Consider the following 18,250-nt stretch of genomic DNA (forward strand, 5'->3'; position numbering starts at 1 on the left):
ACTCTTATGCAAATTCCGCCAAAAACCAATGAAAGCCCCGGTGAAGTGGGAAAAGAAGAATATTTTTCTCCTCCTGGACTTTTCCAAGGATGTGATTCGAGCACGCTCTAAATTTGTTAAAGCAAAAGCCCTTGCTAGGGCAAAGAACGTGAAATACTACATTCAGTTCCCGGGAAAGTTTTGTATTCAGTATTCAGGTCAAACTCACAAATTCAACCAGCCAGATTTTGCAGAGGCATTTCTCATTAAAATTGGTTCCCACCCTGGAACTGAAGCTTTTAATGACTCCCTTAACTAACTAATAAGAGGATACACTGTTGAAGATATTATTTTGCCGGTCTGGGTGTTCTGCCAATAGATTGGAGTGTAAGCAGTCAGCAGTGAAAAACAACAACAAGAGAACGTTTTATATCACCTGTTTATCAACTAGTGAAGCAGCAAAAGTCACCACTGCCTTTTGAATAAAAATATTAACAAGTCAGAGTCAAGCTTTTAGGAAAGAAGGAGGAGGAAATGGTGAGCTCAGCTCATTCTGGAAGTAATGATTTTTCTTTTACTTTTTCCATTTGGATTATTTTTTCTGTTTTTCTTTTTCTTTTATTTTCAAAACTGGTTAAGTTGGATAATCTGTTTTTTGTTTTCTTTATGTAACATTTATGTGGTAGGAGATTTTTCTCTGTCTTCCTATTTTGTTCTGTTTTTTTCTTCGCTTTCTTATTCTTTATTCCCCCCCTTTCAATAATAATAATAATAATGAAATTGCTTGGTTATGACTATTATTATGTATACAAAGCCAAATTATATAAATAGATAAGTGCAGTGCTTTTTTTCCTTTTAAATAAGTGTTTAGGGATACTCTCATTTTCCTAGTCATTTTGAAATACTGCCTCTCAATGAGGCCAAACTTAGATTCACAAAATGTTTAGGGGTATGCGTACCTCCAGCGTCCCTCCAGGAAAAAGCACTGGATAAGTGTAAGGTATTTAAGGTGCATATACAAGAAACCTTGTAACAATGAATGTTGGATTTATGACCAAGATAAGAGAGGCCAAAAGGAAACTAATAATACAATATGAAGTTAGTTAGTTTAGATGTAAAAGGGCTGAGAGATTCCTAAAAAAACACTGAGTAATTCTGCAATACTTAAAATCTTTAAATACTGATATTGCTTTTTTACAAGAGACACATTTGTTGGAACAAGACAAAAAGGTGTTAATGAAGGATTGGGTGGGAAAGGTATATACTACAAATTATACTTCTAGTGCTAGAGGTCATGCTATCTTGATACGAAAAGGATTGAGGGTGGATATACAACAAGTTATTAGTGCTGAAAATGGACGCTATTTAATTTTCTGTGTGAAAATTGCTGAAATGGTAATAATTTTGATTAATACATATGGGCCAAATGTAGATCCCAAAAAATATGTTTTTTCAATGTTTTAGTCATCTGAGTCAAAGTACATATGATAAACTTATAATAGGAGGTGATTTCAATGAAATAATTGATCCTAACTTGGATAGAAACACACCTCCACGAAAAAAAAAGATTCATTAGTTAGAGAAACTCTAAAAAGTACATGCATGAGTTGAATCTGGTTAACCCTTGGCACTTAGGGCATCCTACCGAAAGGAAGTTTACGTTCTATAGTCAAGTACATAAAAATTGTCTTTGGTTGGATATTCAAATCCAGGTACCATCAAATCCAGGTATAAGATGGTACCATCAAATCCAGGTATAAGATGCTGGAGAAATTAAACCAGTGTAAATTACCCCTGTTCCAAATTCTGTTCAGGAGTGGGGCTACTGCCAGCAGGTTCCCCCCCATTCCACCTGGATCCCCCCTTCTTGTTGATATTTACCGTATGTAAACTTATTTGCTAACATAACATTCCATACCTTAACCCACTTTAGTTTCTGTGTTGTACCTTGCTCTGCTTCCAGAAGCTTGCCAATAAAATGTGTGTTGGGATCAGATTATTCCCCACCCACCCCATAACCCAGTGGTATAATTATAGGGTTTAATAAGACCCTATGAAACAGTCACAGCATTTCCCCCAAAGAGCTGAATTTTAACACAGACCTATCAAATATATATGTCCCTCTGCCATTTGAATTTAAAGCTGGGTTCAGTTAGATCTTCTTTCATCAAAATACTGTAAGTTTCAGACATCACCCTTCTGTAAAAGGATGTTTTAAGATTTCCGCCAATCTTAATCAGACTTGCATTGATATTGCCTTTCTTTTGTACATTCTGTAAGGATCTCATTATTTGAACACATGGGGTATGATGCTTGAACATAATGTCTTCAGTGCTAGTCCTACTCAGAGTACAACCACTGAAAATACAGTAATAGGCATGACTAACTTAGGTCCATTAATTTTAATGAGTCTATTTGGACTATAATTTAGTTCAGTACAAACTACTCAAAACAAGGAAATACTACATTTGGAAACATGTGCCTAACATCATCATATTTTAAAATTTGTCCACCTTTCATAAAGTCAACAAGCTTGGACATATTATTTTGAACCATATATAATCCCCCCCTCCCCAATTCTTTCATCTGCTGAATCCCAGAATTAAAAACCCAGAGGCGATATATCTGGGAGCAAATTCTACCCAAAAAATTTCCATGTATTAGTTATTACTTCCTGTGTGGGATTGTTTCCTGCTACCTTTTCTTTAGCTTTCCTTGACCAAATCTATCCTGATAGATTGCTGTGATTGCTGTTCCGCCACCCAAGCTGATGTTTCCGTGGAATTGTGTAAGGCACTGCCGAACTTCCATTGGCATGTTTTGCTTCACAATTTTAGCTTTAATACAAGAGTTTTGTTCTTCCAACTAAATCTGCCGATACACGACATTTTAACATTGCTTGCGTTGCCATCAATGGTTGAAAGAAGAATTTTAAATACCTGGAAAGGGTTTTCCTTTTCATTTTAGTTGCAGAGTTTCTTGAGTCAACTCTTCCACTATGCAAAAGCACATTCCTGCTTGGTTGGAGGTGATTCTCAGTCATCACAGGCTACCAAAGCAAATGGCTACCAGCATGGTCTATTGCACAGACCTTTGCTTGGATGAGAGATTTAGAGGGGAAGAGTTACCATAGCTTAGCTTCACCCCCCCCCCCACTCAAAACAAAGCACAGGCCACAGTCTCATGCACTGTTACACACATACCAATCTTGGAGAGGTAAGAGATCTCAAGAGTCTCAGGGCATGCCTTGGGTACACTTTGATAAGAACAAAGGTCAGTGGGAGCTTGTGGTGTCTTTGTGATATATGGTTTCATTTACACACCCATACAGGCTGAGCGTTCACACTTCAACAGATCTTGCTCCTCTGTTTGCAATAACTAACCCAAGCTATTAGTTTGGATTCTAGCAGAGAGCAAATCAGGCCTTTGTGTATTTCCACCTTCAGCCAAAGAAAAGGCTTCTTCTTCCACACTCCCCACCGCTGGGCAACCGAGTTCTGATTCCCAAATGACTCTCTACTTCCAGCGCAGGCCATGTTTTCAGGGTTGCTGACCACGCTGCCAGAGCCATCAAGTCAATCTCCAGAAATTCTGCTGGTTCTGTTAACCCTCTCATGACCCACAACCAAGAATGACAGGACTGTCAGGAGCCCCTCAGATAGGATCTACACAAATCCCCTCACCCTTTGGGAGGGAGGGCAACTTTTGGGTTGAGTGCCGTTGGCCTGAAAAGCCATATATTTAAAAATGTTGATGAGAATGAACAGTACACTTATAAGGAGAGTTAATGGTCTTGGGTGGAATCTACACACATATTTAAAAAGCTGTGAAAATGCTTTCTTAAAAAACGTTTTGAAAAATATATTGAATTTGCCATGGCTCACTGTCACCATCTAGTGTCACATTTTTATATTGCACATTATGACACATTTAAAACATTTTTTTGCAGCTTTATAGCTGAGTCTTGAGACTTAACTAGGAAATAAATGTGCACAGGGCCATATGGATATCACTTCCAAATGCCATCTGCGTGCAAAATAAGGCTGTAGGTAGTCCTAAGCACAAACATGGGGAGTAAGTCCCGCTGAAATCAATGGAGCTTACATCTTGGTAAACATCCTTAGGATCGTGCAGGAATAACTTGTGTGTTAGTATTTGAGTTGAATGCTGGCAGAAGCTAAAATGAAACAGAATCCCTGTTGGAGGAACACACTTTCCCTAGGTACAGTCACACTGGGACTGGGTTTGGGAAAACAAGAAAGCAAATATTTATTACTGGAAATGCAGGTTGATAGGAAGGATCTTTAGTTCTATCTATGATAGGACTAAGCAGCCATGAGTGGTGTTTGCTCTTGCATCTGAAGATCCAAAATTTGCCTGCTCTCAGGAGGAAGGCATGCAGAAGGAAGAAAAAAGGGAAAGGAAGTAGAAGTGAGGTCATTGGCATTGAGAGGATAGGTCTAACACAGGGGTAGGCAACCTAAGGCTTGGAGGCCGGGTGCGGCCCAGTCACCTTCTTAATCCGGCCTGTGGACGGTCCGGGAATCAGCATGTTTTTACATGAGTAGAATGTGTGTTTTATTTAAAATGTATCTCTGGGTTATTTGTGGGGCATAGGAATTCGTTCATTCTACCCCTCAAGATATAGTCTGGCCCACCACATGGTCTGAGGGACAGTGGACCAGCCCACGGTTGAAAAATGTTGCTGAGCCCTGGACTCTTAACACCTAAAGAAGATCAACAGAGATCAGCAAAAGGACAGTTTAGGAGGCTTGAAAGTTCCCCTCTCTATCTACCCTTTCTCATGCAGATACAGCAGCCCACAGTAGGAGGTGACTCACATCCCAGCACTTCCAACATTGTGTTGTATACTGAATCATTTGTTAACTTAAACTGTGGAATCTCTACAATTTGTGGGTCAATTTTAGTGATGATACACCAATTAAAGCAGTGGCAAAGATATAAAATAGATGCTAACTACATTTACAATGTTGTTCCATTTCAAAGAAACCCCAAATTAACAGTGGTGCCATTTATCAGAACATCTGGCTATCTTGATGTATTGGATTTATCTTTCTCCAGGTCATTTGTACACATGTGATTATATAAGAGTTGCACCGATGAGCTACTCTGATACTTGCCTGTGTATTTTCTATCCCCAAATAGGGCAGGATTTCTCCCTCTCTCCTTTCTATTGTTCCAAGTTAGCTGCTGCTGTCATTTGCATCCGTCTCAATCCAATGTGTTATTCTTACCAAATCTTGTACGAATCCCCTCGAGGGCTCGCAGCTGATAACAGAAAAGAAACTCCTTTATGTTCATAATGATGAAACAAAGCATCAAGTCATTGGAGTTGATTTTACCCAAGACGCTCTCTGAATTATTTGCCCTCTCGCAGCTGTCATGGGCTTGAAGCTTTCAAAAGCCCATTTTGTTCTTGCTCTTAGCTGTTTCATTGTCAAAGGCATGTGCTTTACTCTTGGGTTTGCCTTGTGAAGCTCAAAGAAGATGGAAGTTACGCAGCTTCTCAAAGTTAAACAAAAACCCAGCCGGTTAATTAACTTCCCTGATTTTATGCAGCAAATGTTGCGATCTCCTTTTCCCCAACTTATTTCAAATTGTGCTTTCATGCTGCAGAGGGACAGCTTCAAAATATTTGTGTGGGGGGGGGAGGGAATGACAAGAGCAAGTCCACAAACTTCCAGGCTTCCAGGTGTGATGTGGCAAGGGGTTAAACCTTCTTGCCACATACAGTGCTAATATCAAGCTGCACATGCAAGAGTTCAGGCCCTGTGGAGGACTGTGGAGGCTGGTCCATTAGGCAAGTGGGGTGCTGCCCTACCAAGCTCAGCCCCTGCCTCCAGTCATCCTCCACCTGCCTACCTCCTTACTTAAGTACCAGTCTAGGAGGCAGCACTGGCTGTCAGCCTCCTCCTCTTGTCAGTGTTGCCTTTGTACATTGGTAGGCAAACTAAGGCCCAGGGGCCGGATACGGCCCAATCGCCTGTGGGCAGTCCTGGAATCAGCGTGTTTTTACACGAGTAGAATGTGTCCTTTTATTTAAAATGCATCTCTGGGCTATTTGTGGGGCATAGGAATTCATTCATCCCCCCCCCCAAAAAAAATATAGTCCGGCCCCCCACAAGGTCTGAGGGACAGTGGACCGGCCCCCTGCTGAAAAAGTTTGCTGACCCCCTGCTGGCTTTGTAGAACTCAACAGGAAGGAAGATGGGAAGAAAATCAGAAGTAGCCAGCAACTTATACCCTCCTGCCAGCCATTTGCTCTGCTGCCACCTACTGTTGGCCTCCCTACGCAACTATCATTACCCAACCATGAATTTCTTCTGTGGACATTGCATATATACCAGTGTAGACTGTGTACCTAGGAAACTGCCTTTTACTGGATCAGAACATTGACCTATCTAGTTCAGAACTGACTACACCAGGCTCCCCCAAGCCAGCTAGAGGTTGTTGGTCTACAACTCCCATCAGCCACAGCCAACATGGGCAGAGGTCAAAGATTCTGGGAGCTGTATTCTAGCAACGTCTGGAAGGCACCAGGTTGGGGAAGGCTGGTCTGCACTGACTGGCAGCAGTTGTCCCGGGTGTCTTTCTCAGCTCTTAAGATGCCAAGGACTAAACCCGGGGTCCTCAACATGTGAGGAATGTGCTGTACCACTGGACTTTGCTCTGCTTCCAGGATGACTTCTTTTAAAAGGAAGAATTAAAGAGCATTCTAAAATGTGTGGACAGTGCATCTCATTTCTAGGCAGAACTGAGCCTTGGTGCCTTTCAGGTTTTGAAATTAAAACCTGGATCTGGCATGGAGGACATAATACAATAATGGAGATTTAAAGCAAAGAAAAGAAACATCTCCTACTATAGGTTGGCACTGCCTGCAGGTATGTGCATGGATACAGCCTGGGCTCTAATTTGTCACCAGGTTCCTCCTCCTCTACGATTGTTCAGAAGAGATTATGTGGGCTTAGAAGGATGGAGCCTGCACTAGATGGAGCCGAATGATTTCTAAACCAAGGACACACAGCCGTTGACAGGATTCATCTAGGAACCGAAATCTGATTAATGATACAAAATTTAGGTCAGGTGGATTGATTCTGAAAAAAGATCTAATGAATCAAGGTCACTCGACTGTTTTTTTAAACTTTGTACTCAGAAATGTCAAGACACTGTACTTCCCTTACTTTATACCTGGCATGTAATGATTCTCTCCAAAAATCATAACCCATCACACATTTTCCGTTCAGGAATCTCAATCAGCACCAGGCACATAACTGTTTTGTCCAAAGCGCTCTTAGTCATTTCACTTTCCACTCCAGTTATAAGCAAAGCCCTGTGACATCCTAAACTGCCTTTTGACATGTAATCATGAGATGCTATTAGAACATCTCATTCTGCTTTGCTTCCATTGCCTCCACATAAAACCCAATTGTTTCTTTCTCTCTCTTTCTCTCAATTAAGCCAATTGTTCCTACTGTTCTTTTACGAATTCAGCGTAAGTCTTGCTGTGCTCAGTAGCTGGAGGCAGAGTTATCTTGGTTTTCTTGCCATAAAATTGCCCTTAATGCGGGAATGGCAAAACAGAAATCTAATTTGATATATTTTCATCGCTTAATGATGAGGATTGACTATTAGGACTTTTTTTTTTAAAAAAGGCTCTCTCTCCAAATACATTTATATTGATATATGAGAAAATGAACAACAATGCAGCTACATGATCGTCATAAAAATTGTTTCCTAGTTTAAATTACCCGGAACTCCTGGAATTTGTTCTCACAGTTGATATTGCAGGGGTTGTTCTGTTGCTAAAAGTGCCTTCCCCAGTTCCAAGTCATTTTATGACAAATTGACTCTGAGCCTTTTTCCTATCTTCCTCAGCTAAGCAAACCCTATGCCCAACTCCTACATTATCTGTCCTGTCTTAATTATGATGAAAGCAAAAAATGGAGAAATTTGTTCCGGATTTAACAAGTTCCTTGGCTCTTAGTAGTCTGTTGAAGGACACAGCGAGGGAGAGATATAAATAGAGCCATTCAGAAATCAGAATTATGATGAAAGGACCCATTAGCTAATTGGCCATTTTGCTGTTAGAGAAATACTACATTAATTATCTGATTAAAACTTATATATATATATGAACAATAGTCCTAGTCAACCTAGTTACTTATGTCTACATGCCAGCTTAGATCCATAAGCTCTAGTTGACCATAGGAGGCACTGCAGGGGACAGAGAATTTACAGAACCTTGTGGCAGAGTAAAATTTTTGGCCGTCTTGTTGACTTGCTGGAACTCAAGCCTCAGATCTATTAAATACTTTGGGTTGCATCCAACAGAGTTATCCCATCAGTGCAAGGACTTCCTCCATGCAACTTAACATCCTCTCCTCTGCCCCATGTTTTTGACCTTGCCACTTTCAATGCAAAAGGGCAGCACACTCAATATAGAGTGCGACTGGACACAGGGAATGAGGCAGTATCAGGTCTATGTCATGCATCTTTCACCTTTGAATATTCAAATGTGGACCAGGAGACGGTGACATAAGGTTCCCTCCCCCATATTGTCTTGTGACAGTGACCTAAGTGCTCAGTTAGCTTCTGCAGAGTTCAGACACCAAATGGAGAAGGAAAAAAATCAAGATCCCATTACTTCAATTTTACAGCTTTAGTAGGAAAACAGTATGGCAAGTTGAGCTCCGAGCTTCAGTTGCATCTCCAGTACCCCAGGCAGGCAGCCTTCTGTTAGCTACAATAAATTTCATTTAGCCTTTGTTTACATTTGGCAGGACCTGTAGACATATGGCCAAAAATATCTCAGTCGCTGGAGGCAGACAGCACCAAAGAGGTGATAAAACCCAGTTCAGCTACTTGGTTAACAGAAACAATGGCATTGCATGGAAGGCAATTCTTAAAGTAACTGGCTCATTAAGCAAACCTTTGTGTGTGTGTGTGTGTATGTGTGTGTGTGTGTGTGTGTGAACCTTTACACTTGTGTAAAGCACCAGATAAGGAGAGGGGAATGCTATCGGTTTTATCTCCCCAGTGATAACTACTTTTGCAGTTGTCTTGGAGCCAGTAGACACCAGCCAAATGACGGTGGATTTGAACAATCAGATGGCTGGAGACAGACAGTTATTTAAGAGAGCTGAAGGTGTTATGGCAGATGCATCACTTCCTGTGATGTGCTTATGCATTTCTATTGCCCCACAGCCTTCTCTGGTTGAGCAGATTTTTCAGGTTTTTAAAGCCCTGCGAAGTCTGACATAGGGATACGTGCATACGCACACTGGGATCCAGGATGGCTCCATCCTGCCAAAATCAGCTCTCTGAAACAGATAACCTCTCTCCAGACATGCTGGATGCTTTAAACCTGACCATGTAAAACTGGAGATGGGGATCCTGTGATCCTCCAGATGTTGTTAGGTTTCAACTCCCATCATTCCTGATTACTGGCTGTGCTGCCTGGGGCTGATGGGAGTTGGAGTCAAACCATGCCTGAAGGGCCACAGGTACCCCATTCCTGATTAAGTTGACTACTCCACTGGGTGGAGCAGATGGCCACTTGGAACCTCTCAACTTTCCTTCCCATGCTGTTGGAAAAGCTACTTGGGGGGAACAGTTTCTTGCTGCATGATAAGATTGAATGTTCTTAGTGGTGAACCACTATACCTAAGCAGCTCTGAACATGGAAAAGTTTCTGTGCAAGTTAAAGTGTTTGCCATATGATTGTCATTTGGACCCGTCCTCTCTTTCTGCCGTTGGGATTCAGACAGTAAGTTCTTTGGGGCAGTTTTGTTACGTATGTTCCTTTGTAAAACCCAATCTCTGTTGATAGGACTGTTTAAATGACAAGATTGCTGAAGGAACTGCAATGCTAAACACACTCACTAATGAGTAAAACCAATTGAATTCAGTGTGGCTTCCTGCATCTGAATCAGGGTGATTAGGGCTATGTTGTTACTGATTCTGCTTGCCACTGTGGGAACAGAATGCTGGGATCGACAGGCCGCCGGTCTGATCTAGCAGAGCTTTTCTTATGTTCTTAACTCTGTAAAGCTGCCCTGAACTTCCTGAGGCACACAAAAGGTAGAGGGCAATGTGTCCAGAAGATCCAGAATCAGGAATGCAGAACTGTTGATACTTGAATATGTAAATACATGCTTATTGGGCAACTAGGTAGTATCTCATTGGACAACCTTCCAAGCTGCTGTCATTCTCATTCTCTTGGCTGAATTGTTCTATTTATTGTCAAATCAGCACCAAGCGCATGTGTTCCCCTGCCCAATGAGCAGGTACAGGATTGTCTCTTTTGCAAACTGTCAGCCTTTGTTACCAGCAATTGAAATGAAGAAGGCTTTGGTAAAAAACCACACAAAAAAACCAGTCTAAAAGCTATCTATCCAAATAGGCTCACTCAGAAGGCCTTGCTGCAGATTTGTGCGAAGACATCCAAGAGGCTGTGTGTGTGTGTGTGTGTGTGTGTGTGTGTGTGTAGAACAGAGATAAATTCCACCCAATAACTGGCAAACAAACAGTGGTGGCTATAAAGAAAGGGATTTGTGGTATGTTCCTAAAGTGTGTATTCAACATTAATTGGGGGCACAGGTGGCAGCAAAGTGCAATTTCATGCAAAGCTAGTATTCTGGCTATTTATTTTTCTCCTTGTTGCTTCTCTCTTTGGAATGTTGTCCTGTGGTGTGTTCTTTAAAAAAGGCTGTTTGGGGGGCATGTTTCCTAGGTTACATTACTTGAGGACTTGAATGTTTGCTGAGTCAGAGCAGAACAAGTTACCTGCTCCTTCTAGGCAAGTGTCTTCCCACCCGGGGCAGCCTGTCTCCCCACTTCCTGGATGTGAGAACTTGCAACATGTAACATCTCTGTCTTTTCAGGGTTCAGGTTCAGTTTATTGACCCACATCCAACACATTACTGCTTCCAACACCTCAACCTCCTCTCTTGATTCAGTTGGAACACAGAGATAGTGCTGTTGATGGCATTTCACTCCAAATCCAAAGGTAAAGGTAAAGGTAAAGGTAAAGGACCCCTGACAGTTAAGTCCAGTCACGAACAACTCTGGGGCGGGGGCGCTCATCTCGCTTTACTGGCCGAGGGGTCGATGTTTGTCCGCAGACAGGTTTTCCGGGTCATGTGGCCAGCATGACTAAGCCGCTTCTGGCGAAACCAGGGCAGCACATGGAAACACTGTTTACCTTCCCGCCGGAGCAGTACCTATTTATCTACTTGCACTTTGACGTGCTTTCGAACTCCTAGGTTGGCAGGAGCTGGGACTCACCCCATCGCGGGGATTCGAACTGCCAACCTTCCGATCGGCAAGCCCTCGGCTCAGTGGTTTAGACCACAGTGCCACCAAATGAAAAGCAAAAAGTTCCTTGTATTGCAAGTTGATCTGGGGTGGTTCTACACACGGGGGGTGGGATGCTATAAATAAGTCAGAAATCAAATTGTTATAACAAAAGAAGAAGAAAAAACCCTATGTAAAAACGCTATAGAAAGGTTTTGTGCTCTCTGGCACCATCTGGTGTTGCATGTTTATAACACGTTCAAATCACTGTTTTCTGACTAATGTAGCTGAGTCCCATGGTCTTCTTTGAATATGGTAAGTAGACCCAGACTTGGATTACATTGTACATGCTGATTTGTAATAGTGCTTATTTTTAGAAATGCTAGATGCTTGCAAATCTTGAAAGGTGGCTATGTTCAGTTTTCATACTGGAAAGTGCAGATTTGATGTTGCTGTTGGCTCAGTCCTTCCTGGTTTCCGCAGAGGGTGGTTCATTAGAGCACTGTCCCACAAACCTTCATCTACCCTCAGCGAGCCCGTGCCTTCCTACCTTCTTACTTACAATCAGTCAGTCAGTCAGTCAGTCAGTCAGGGAACAGCTTTGCCCATCATTCGTTTTGGCTCCCCCTACTGTTGGCTTCCACGCTATTAGTCCCACTGGGCACTAGTCACCACTGCTTGTAGTGGAGAGATTTTCAAAGCTGTGTAGATTCGTTCCAACATTTATTGACTATTGCAGCATTTGTCTCTCCCACTTGTGTCTTTAAAAGTCCGTAAATGATTGGATTTTTCAGACATATGGCAATGAACTGCTCATACCTTTGAGCTTGTGAAAGACTCTTCCAACTGCCAAAAACAGAAGCAAGATTTCTGAGCGTTGGCTCCAAGGCAAAAGTCATGTCTGGTTAGGAGGAATCTGAGTTGAGTGCTTCTCCTGGAGATATTCTGTTTCTTCTAGTCCAAGAAAGAGTTGCTGGAGGTGATCCTGTTGGCATTTCTGCATTCATTGGTTAAGCAAATCCCTCACCCAAGATAAGATGTTATTTTTATGATGATTTGTTAGAACACAAATGAAGCCCCTCTCCCCTAAAACAGAAGCTATTTCTCTCATACTTTTATTGTCATCTTGGATTTTTTTTTCTTTTTCTTTAAAAAAAGAAAGCTAATAAAAACAATTTAAAGGCAAGAAAAGAAAGAAAGAAAGAAAGAAAGAAAGAAAGAAAGAAAGAAAGCAAGCTAAGCTAAGCTGTTGGTTACTGCTGTTGGTTAATGCTAGAGAAAATAAGATACAAAACAGAGAAGCTGGTAACTTTTGTGGGATCAGTTACTGTTAGTAGCTTCCACGTTATGCAAATTCTTCAGGTCAGTTCACACATGTACACCAATTGATTCCCCATGTGTCTGTTTGCATGGCTGGATGGCTAACCATTGGAAGACCAATGTAGTCCCATTAGGAACCTATAAAACTTCCTTGTACTGTCAGACCAATGCTCCACCCATCTTCAAATTGTCTACATAGAATGGAAGCAGCTAACCATGGTCTATATCCTATATCAGAAGAGTCAATACTGGACAGTCTACCCCTCCAGGGTGGGGAACACATATTTGCATGATGGGATTGTTCTCACTGCACTTGTGGAAAAAACCCACCTTCTTGGACCTGGAGGTTTATGCCAACTGCCACCCAGTCACAAATACCCTCATTTTAGGCAAGGTGCTCAAGCAACGGTAGAAGTTCAGTAGCAAGTGCTCTTGGATGAAGCTGATTATTTTGATCTATTTCAGCCTGGGTTCAGGGACAGGATCAGCCTTGTTTATCCTGATGGATTACCTTTTGTGGGTGAGGGATGGGGGACTGTAACCCTGTGGCTTGTTCTCAGTCTTGGAGCAGCCTTTGGCACCATTGACCATCATATTTTCCATGCCATTTCCATGAATTGATGGCACTTTGATGGTGGTTCCATTCATACCTACAGGTTTTGTTCCAGATTATAGTGTTGGGCCACTGGCAGTTGAACAGCAAGGTGCCCAAAGTCATTCTCTTGTCTCCAATGCTATTCAACATCCATATGAAGCCATTGGGAATACTCATGGGGAGATTTGGATCACCCAGCTCTACTACTTTATATTATCTGAAATAGAAGAGGGCATGCACATCCCAAATCAGTGGCTGGATGCAGTCATGGGATGGATGAAGGCTAATAAACTGATACTGAATCCTGACAAGATAGAGAACCTGTGAGTGGTAGCTCCTGGGTCTGAGGAATGGGTTGTTCTGGGTGGGGTCATACTCTCCCTGAAGGAACAGGTATGCAGTCCAGGAGTGCTCATAGAGTCAACTCTGTCACTGGAGACCCAGGCGTTGAGCAGTATATAATTAATAATAATAATAATAATAATAAATAGTCAAATAACATCTTGACCTAAAGCAAACTGCAGCAGTGGGAGTGCACATCATTCTACTAAGTGTCTTGCTCCCTAGTATTTTTGGTTGTTGCAGGAGGTGGGGGAAGGTTCTTGCCTATAAAGTTTTGCTTAGCCAGTTGGTAATCCCATTCCATGAATACCTAATAGGGAAAAACAAATGAGGCTCACTTTCTGCCAGCCGTGCTAGAGTTGCTCATTCTGTTGCCAACCCAGGGAACCCTGTCCAAAATACTTGGCAGATTATTATTTCTCCTGTATATTAAGAATGGACAGTAGTATTTCATAAATGGAGGGAAAAAGAAGAACCTATCCCTTCCCTTGCCCCAAACTTTTATTCATACGTATGACCAAGCCCATTAATTTTGAAGTTCAGTATGTGTTGTGACTCCACTTTCTCCTCCGCCCTGTTCCCCAATCTTCTCTCTGTGTGTCTCTCATTTTGCTTAGGTCTTCCTTTTCTTTAGAAAGGTGCAGCAGGTCAGAGCGTGTTCTGGAAATCCTCCTGTCACTGTTTGCAGAGGGAGACTATGGCCTCCAATAGTACCATGGGTGTCAATGGGCAGACAGCACACTGATCAACAGCAGAAAGCATGACCCCCTGACTTCGTGGAAGAAGCAGGAAGAGTGAGTGGAGAGGTATTAGAAAGCATGAGCTGCACATTTAGCCCTGGCAAAATTTGGGAATGGGAAGAATCCTCTGGTCTCACCTATCTCAGAAGTCCTGTTGTTGGACTTGGTTGCAAGTTGCTTTGGGCTGCCTTGGGCAACATATACTAACTAATTTAATTAACAACAACAATAACCTTTGAGTATGTGTAAGCAATCCTCCCCCCTCAAAAAAATAAGAATCAAATGATGATAGTTTGTTTGGCACGATGGTACTTAATCAACAAACACCTTTGATCAGATCCCTAAACCCTTAAAAGGGGAAAGTGGGCAGAGCAATGGATGTGACTCTTTCCTTTGTACCATAAGCTCCATGTGAGCCACACAAAGGCAGAGGGTTCAATACACTATACAGACGCCTCTCTCCATCTTGCGTCTAGGCAAGCAAGAGACATCACAGTTCAAGGATGCATTCCAGCCAGATAAAAGCACTTGAGGAGGTTGTAGAGCAGGGATGGTGAGGGGCCAGATAGGGTTCTCCACCTGTGGTTCTCCACTCCTAAAGGGTGTTTAAGCAACACATGGTCCACCACCTTTCTGCAAACTGCAATGCTTGTGCAAGCAACTAACAAAATGATATTCATCCGACAATTACATGGAACCTTGTGGCTGCTGTCTGAAGAGGCAACTACGCATTCACTCGGCTGTTATATGGATTCTTCTGGGGGCATGCAGAGCAAAATGAAGCCCTGGAGAAGTGAATATAAGGAGCTAAGCCACCTGTAATGATGAGGAGCAAAGGGTCCAGTTGGTTATTAGGGTGGCTGAGCTTCACTCCTTCACCAGTGGAGAGAACACAGGGTGTCCTTCTCAGTAGCTGCTGCTCAGCTTGTGAATCTCACTTGCCTCACATGAAACACCTCACACAACACATGGTTAAACATGGGGGGGGGGGGGAATTTGCTCCCCCCAAAAAACATGGAGTGATAGCCACCAATTTATATGGCTTTAAAAGAGGATTAGACACATTCATGGAGGATAATGCTACCAGTGGCTGCTATGTTCTACCACCACTGTAAGAGGTGATATCCAACTCAATGGTGTAACGTTGGGAAATGTCGATCACTTCTCCTACCTAGGCAGTTATCTTTCCACAAGGGCCAACATTGATGCCGAAATCCAGCATCACTTGAGCTGTGCAAGTGCGGCTTTCTTCTGATTGAAGTGCAGAGTGTTTGAGGACCGGGACATTTGCAGGGAAACCAAAATGCTTGTTTACAAAGCTATTGTACTACCAACCTTACTATATGCTTGTGACACATGGACCACTTATAAACGCCATCTCCAACTCCTCGAAAGATTCCATCGACGGTGTCTCTGAAAAATCTTACACATCACTTGGGAAGACAGGCGAACTAATATCAGTGTACTGGATGAAGCAAAGATCACCAGTGTTGAAGCAATGATTCTTCAACATCAACTTCGCTGGACTGGTTATGTTGTGCAGATGCCTGATGATCGTCTTCCAAAGCAACTACTCTATTCTAAACTTAAAAATGGAAAGCGTAATGCTGGTGGTCAACAAAAGAGGTTTAAAGACTGTCTCAAGGCAAATCTAAAAAAAATGTAGTATAAACACTGACAACTAGGAAACACCGGCCTGCGAGCACTCCAGTTGGAGAACAGCCTTTACCAAAGGTGTCATGGGCTTTGAGGACACTCGAACTCAGGACGCAAGGGAGAAACATGCTAAGAGGAAGGCATGCTTGGCAAATCCACACCGTGATCAACTCCCGCCCGGGAACCAATGTCCCCACTGTGGAAGGATGTGTGGATCCAGAATTGGCCTCCACAGTCACTTACGGACTCATTGTTAAAACTGTGTTTATGGAAGACAATCTTACTCGGTTACGAGTGATCGCCAAAGAAGAAGAAGAAGTCTCTGAAAACCAGTTGCTGGGAATCACCGGTCTGGAGAGTGCTGTTGTCCTCATGTCCTATTTGTGGGCTTCCCATGTGCATCTGGTTGGCTACCACGTTGACAGAGAGTGCTAGATTAGATGATCCAGCAGGGCTCTTCCTGTGTTCTTGTGTTATGCTTGCCTTTCAAAAGTGCTTTATTTAGCCTAGCTTTCGAAGGCCAAGGATCAGTCAAGTTGTATGAGTTAATATTTATTACTTTTAATTGGCCATTTAATATGTGTTCTTAAATTATATTTACCGGAACGCCTGGGACAAGGCATGCTTGAAGTATAAAGTAATTAAAACAATTATATAATTACTCTTACCATCAGTTGTCTGTGAAATAGGGAAAGTTGCTACATTCCTGCTGAGCGGTGCCAGGGCAGCCAGCCACGCCCTCTGGAAAATGATGGTTATTATAATATATTAGACATTACACACAGAGGCTGCAGAGGAGAGTTGCATTTGAAATCTCAGATACACTGAATACAGCCGCTTCACAACTTTGACAGAAATCCAGAGATTTTAACTATTAAATGTGGAACAGGATTAGTGCAATAGATATAGGGTGGTTGTTGACTAAATTTTAGTCAGAGTAGATCCACTGAAACTAATGAATATGACTAAGTTACATTCATGAATTTCAACAGATTTACTCTGAGTAAAATTTAGTTGAATACCACCTGTAGAGCTGGGCTCTATTTGATTAACATGGCTTCTGATTTTTTTAAGGCTTTTTGGGGACACATTGCTACAAATCGTACAAACTGACAAGGGAGCCTACATTGTGTCATACTAATAGCATGATGCCTTTGTTGCACAAACTTATATTAGAGCATGGATGCTTTTGAGCACTTAGGTGCTGAATGGAAAGGTTGGTTTCATTACAAATAAAGGCACTACAACTATTTTGGGCTTATTCCGGTTATTTTTTAAAAGGTAAAGAACCCCTGTCAGTTAAGTCCAGTCGCAAACGACTCTGTGATTGCAACGCTCATCTCGCTTTGCAGGCCAAGGGAGCCGGCGTTTGTCTGCAGACAGTTTTTCCGGGTCATGTGGCCAGCATGACTAAGCTGCTTCTGGTGCAACGGAACACCGAAACCAGAGCAGCGCACGGAAACACTGTTTAACTTCCTGCCGGAGCAGTACCTATTTATCTACTTGCACTTTGACGTGCTTTCAAATTGCTATGTTGGCAGGAGCTGGGACCAAGCAACGGGAGCTCACCCCATTGCGGGGACTGCCAGCTTTCCGGTCAGCAAGCCCTAAGCTCAGTGGTTTAGACCTCAGCGCCACCTGTGTCCCTGGTTATTTTTAGAGGAAACTAAAAAAAAAAAAAAAAAAGCTTCCTATCTATTTTAAAACAGTATGAACAATTTTCAGAATTTTGGCAAAAAGATTCAAGATCAGTTTGGTCAAGCAAATCTTATTCTTTTGCTTATTCTTAATCCCCCCTTTTATTATTTTATTGGGTTTTATAAACAAGAATAATGTTATACAAATAAGTATACCAAGTTTTCTCATGTCATTTGTATATCACAAAAATAGCATAATAAATGTGGAAAAATATCTACAACATATGTTTCATTATTAAGCTTGGGGCTCTTGGCCCAGCCTAAGGATGTGCAGCTCTGAAATCAGTTGCATACCCAACATAACCCCAAAAGGATAACCAAGGTCATGTGAGACATAAGTAGAAAATATAAAGGAGCTTGGGGCATTGTTAGTTTGCAGGGTGGCTTCCAAAATATCAGCACGGAACAGAATTTTAGTAAATCTAAGTGATCATGCCATAACTTCCTGTCAATTAGAAGCTGTTTCTCAGTTCATTAAGCCATGGCCTCCACTGAAGGCCAGAGGGACCTTCACAGCAACAGCAGATCAGATCATCAGAGGGGTAAACAGATAATAAAAGCCTGTTGTAGTAAAAACAGCCATAAGTCTTGTGTCATCTTAAAGA

The sequence above is a fragment of the Podarcis erhardii genome, assembly GCF_964252035.2.
Source record: "Podarcis erhardii genome assembly, chromosome: 1".
NCBI classification, from domain to species: domain Eukaryota; kingdom Metazoa; phylum Chordata; class Lepidosauria; order Squamata; family Lacertidae; genus Podarcis; species Podarcis erhardii.